The sequence below is a fragment of the Delphinapterus leucas genome, chromosome 7 (genome assembly GCF_059928025.1).
Source record: "Delphinapterus leucas isolate spDelLeu-1000000601 "Yukka" chromosome 7, BTC_Dleu_Yukka2, whole genome shotgun sequence".
Lineage (NCBI taxonomy): Eukaryota > Metazoa > Chordata > Mammalia > Artiodactyla > Monodontidae > Delphinapterus > Delphinapterus leucas.
Genome location: NC_143135.1, coordinates 39,716,842 through 39,721,735, shown reverse-complemented (window position 1 = coordinate 39,721,735; position 4,894 = coordinate 39,716,842). Strand labels below are relative to the sequence as shown.

The window sequence follows — 4,894 nt, the reverse complement described above, 5'->3', positions numbered from 1 at the left end:
CAGAGACCTTGAGAATTTTCAAGGACCCAACTAAGATGCACCTGGTTTCCTGACCCATAGGAGCTGCATGGTAATAAACGTTTGTTGTTTCAAGCTGCTACGTTTTGGAGTAATTTGTAACAGTGCAGTTGATGGCTAGCACAGTGTCCTTTTTAGAAGGCCGCTTTTCATGAGATGGGCAAAGCACAAAAGAGAGCAGAGGCAGCTGTGAGGTTGTCACCTGCTCGTACTGGATAAAGTCAGGAGACCTAGGCTCTGTTTGGGGCTCTGCCATCGACCCACACTTTGGCCTTGGATATGACCCTAACCATTTATGGGCCTTAGTTCCCCAACCACTGGGGAGGACTCTGGGATGCTCCAACTGCCTGTGCTTGAGAACCAGGAAAGGGAAGCTTGCAGGCCTGAGGTGACTATGTACGGCATGAGGAAGGGGATATGGAAGGTGTCTGACCGTCCGCACCACTGCTTGTGCTCTTTTCCCCAAACCTGAACCCCATGGCGTGAGTCAATGGCATCAGTCTTCAGTGACACCCTCTGATCTCAGAGGCCCGGGGGGTCTCCAGATCTGGTGGGAGGACACACAAGGCACTGAGGGTCCCTTGGAAGGAAGAGAGCCACGCTCCCTGCCCTCGCGGCCCCATGCCCTCTCCATGCGGCGTGTCTCCTGCCTTTGGCCCCAAGGAGCCCTGAATGGATCTCTTCCAGTCCCTTCCCCTCAAGGACCCAGATGGTCTCCAGCTCAGCCTTCCCCTGGGAGAGCACCCCTTGGGGGCCCAGGTGCCAAGAGGAGGCTCCAGAGGCAAGCCACCCCCTTGCTTTTTCCCAGGTCCCCAGCAGCAGCACGGGCCTCCCACTCTGTACCCCAGGTGGGGGCTGGGTCTCTTCTCTCTGCACCAGGCCTGGGACGGTCCCCAAGGTCCCACTTCCCTCCCTTGAGCAGCCAGAAAGCCTGGGAAAAGCCAGGCCACTTTAACACTCCTGAGGGATAAAAACAAGCCCAAATAAGGGTCCATTTCTACCACATTCCTTCAGGCTACAAGGGAATGCCAGGCCAGGGCAGTCCCCCCACGGCCGCCTCCCCTTCACCAGGGCCAGGCCAGGCCTGACGTCTCAAGGCCGGGCCGAGCTGGCAGGACTGCCCCCAGCAAGCTCTGTCATCCGTGAGTCTGTCATCTCGCTCACAGGCCCGGGGCGGGGGCTCCCGGGGGACCTCCGCTGAAGGGCCTGGACTAGTCAGAGCTCCCACAGGGGTTCCCGGAGCCCTGACAGGCTATCGCCACTCAGTTCTGCGTCACTCCAGAGGGTTCTTGCCACCTCTTAGGCTGTCGCTGATTCAGCCGCCCCACTGTCTCTCAGAAGCTACTCAATCCTAAGTTAGGGTTTCTCAGCCTCAGCACTGCGGACATATGGGCTGGGAAATTCTTCCTGGGCGCGGAGGGGGCTGGCTGTCCTGTGTGTCACGGAGTGTTTAGGAAGCACCTCTGGCTTCTACCCACTAGATGTCGGTAGCACACCCCCACCCCAATGGGTTGTAACAACACCTAATTCCTCCAGATATGACAGGTATCACCCCCAGTTGAGAATCAGTGTTCTAAATGGATTTAAAGGCCTCTGGCTGGTCTCTGATCGAGGTCTCTGGCTGCAGGGCTTTGGAGGAAGAAAGGCAGGTGGCAGAGAGGAAGGAAATCTCACTGGACCCATGATATACACACACACACCCCTCTCAGGGTCAGAGCTGATAATTGAGGCGTCCCCCAACTTGAGAGGCCAGTATTAACATCCCTGCTTTGTCAGTGAAGCTCAGAGTGGCTACATGGCTTGCCCAAGGCCACACAGCTCAGCAGAGGCAGAGATGGGCCTCCAGCCCAGGGCCATGGGCCCCCAAACCTGTGCTCTATGCCACGCTGTCCTCCCTGGTCTACAGATGAAAGACTGCATCTCCCTCACTGACCTACTTTGGGGTGCCAGGTCCCCACATTCCCCAGCTCAGGCTGGGTCTCCTGAGCCTCCTGGGCTGACTTTCCCTTCCCCGACGCTGTGCTGTCTTGATCGCGGGTGATCGATTTGCATACCGTATCGATCTCAAGGGCCTGTGTAATATGTTTGACTTGTGGCACTTTGCATAATTTTCTGATTAAGTTACTTATTTAACCTATTGACCTTTTCTTTTAATTAGAGTATCTGGGTACTGCAAATGTTGAGTAGTAATCAAGTTGTGCATTTCCCCGAGTGGAATTCACATCCTCACCACTTCCCTGCTCCTTCATGACTCCAGCTTCCTCTGCAGTGGCTCATGTTGAACCAGCTGCCCCCTCCCCACCGCTTTCCCCCAGAGGTGTGAGAGCTGCACGTGTGAGGCCAGGCCTTCTCTGGCCTCTGCTGTCCAGAAGGTCCCCAGAGCTCAGGAAGGGGCCAAGACAGGGGGCAGCCTTGCTGGAATAAATATTCCCAGCTGAGTGGACAAATCAAGGCAGGGGTGTGGATCAGAGGTATGGACACTGTATCAGTTAGCTATTATGCGTAACAAACCGCCCCAAAATGTAGTAGCCTGAAACCCACCAATGGATTATTTTCTTAGGCATCTGCGTATTGGTAGGACAGTTCTGAGGATTTGCACCAGGCTCCAGTGATTTGGGCTAAGCTCACTCATCCATCTGCAGCCAGTCAGTGATCTGGGATAACTGTGGTCTTTTCTGCCTGTCTCCCATGGTCTCCAGCAGCTCACCTGGGCATGTTTTCATGGGTGATGAAGGAACAAAAGTGACAAGAGAGCAAGCCCCAATGCACAAGTGCTTGTGAAGGCTCTGCTTGCATTGCACCTATTACCAGGCCATTGGCTGAAGCAAGGCACCAGCTGAGCCCAGAGTCAAGGATATGGCAGAAAGCTCTGCCCACAAACGGAGTGAAGATCCAGGCCAGGTGAGCCTCCCCTGTCCACCTCGGAGGAAGAGGTGCCCACTTAGAGTCTCGACACAAGTGCAAAGCAAGGTGATCCTCCTGGCTCTCCCACCCTGAACACCCACCCCAAACGCCAAAGCCCAGTGTGGTGAGCCTGGGGCCCAGGGAAGGGAGGACAGGTACAGTTTGCTACAACTTCTTGTCCTGGCATCTACTTCTTAGAGGGTTTGGATTAAGATACCCTTTCAAGGGCTCTTAAAAATCTTGCAGCTCTTCTGGTTGCACTGGGGCAGGTGGAGACTGAGAGAGGCTGTCTCAGGTCCTCTGTACCCCTGACCACCACCCTCTCCCCCAGCGTGGCCACATCGTCTCCCCTCCGCCTGCACTGGCCCAGGGAACGCTGACAAGGCTCCTGCCTCCCAGGGCTCCATGCAGGATGGGGCACAGGTCCCTCCTACTCTCTCCCTAAGCCTCTCTGAAAGGGCAAGAGTCAGCCCCAGGGAGGCCCCAAGACCATCTTTCAGAAACCACCGCCGCCCCCGGCATCTAAGTACCGCTTCTCCCTTCTGTGGTAGAAACTGCCCACTGTCCACCAACATCCACCCTCTGCTCCCCCCACAGTAAGAGCTTTACATTTTGTTTTATAGCTATTATAAACTATAGCTATTATATATTTTATATAAACATGTAAATATATATCATGTATTGTGCTATTATAGCATGAGATATTACTGACATACAATATGTTACATTTTGCATATATTTGTTGCATATATTTAAAGCGCATGATTTGATGGGTTTGACATGTGTACCTACCCATGAAACCACCACTACTATCAAGACGATTATAGCCATCACCCCAAAAGTAGTTTTATGCCCGTTTGCAGTCAGTCCCCTCCTTGATCCCTCCTTCCCACATCCCTCATCCCAGGCAGCCAATGATCTTTCTGTTCCTAAAGATTAGATGGCATTTTCTAAAGTTTTACATAAGTGGAATCACACAGGAGGTACTCTTTTGTCTGGCTTCTTTTGCTCATGGTAATTATTTTGAGATTCATCCCTGTTGCTGCGTGTACCAACAGTTCATTCCTTTTTATTGCCGAGTAGTAGTTCATCATGTGTTTTTTTGCTTTTTGGTTGCACCATGAGCCTTGTGGGATCTTAGTTCCCTGACCAGGGATTGAACCAGGGGCCTCAGCAGTAAAAGCGCAGAGTCCTAACCACTGGACCACCAGGGAATTCCCTCCATCATATGGATGGACCACATTCTGTTTATCCATTCACTTCTTGATGGAGAAAGTTGAATTGTTTCCAATTCAGGTTTGGGGCAATTAAAAATAAAGTTGTTACATCCACACAAGTCTTTGTACAGACATATGTTTTCATTCTCTTGGGTAAATATATAGAAGTGGATTGTCTGGGTCATAGGGTAGGTGTATGTTTAGCCTTCTACGATACTGCCAAGCCATTTTTCTAAGTGGTTGTCATTTTACATTCCCGCAAGTGGTGTCTGAGAATTCCAGTTGCTCTACATCTTCATCAACACGTGGTATGATCAACTCTTTTATTTTTAGCCATTCTAGTGGGAGTTTAGTAGCATCTCACTATGGTTTTAATTTGAATTCCTCTACTGACTAATGAGCATGTTTTTATGTCCACAGCTCCTCTTTTAAACCGGGCATAGGATCGCTCAACTACAGACTGTGTCTTTCAGCCTCCCTTGCAGCTAAGTGTAACCATATGATTAATAAAATGTGAGAGAAATTAATTTTTTAAACTTCACTCCTGCTTACTTAAAACAAAATTGCTTGCCCTCATTCCATAGTTTGTATCAACCTGTGTTTGCTGCAGTAATACTGCATAAAACCACCCCAAAATTCAGTGGTAAACAAACGTGAGTATTTATTTCTTGCTGACAGATCTGCAGGTCTCAAAGCAGCTGCTCTGTTCCCAGCCATGGGTCAAGTTCAGGTCTGCCCCACATGTCTCATTCCCA

The 4,894-nt window shown here is 51.2% G+C and overlaps 1 non-coding gene across 1 annotated transcript; it reads right to left on the bottom strand.

Annotated features, from left to right (window-relative positions):
- Window positions 1-4,063: 4,063 nt before the first annotated feature.
- TRNAK-UUU (transfer RNA lysine (anticodon UUU)) lies at window positions 4,064-4,136 on the bottom strand. Its single transcript has one exon. It is a non-coding gene; the product is annotated as a tRNA-Lys (tRNA).
- Window positions 4,137-4,894: the final 758 nt, after the last annotated feature.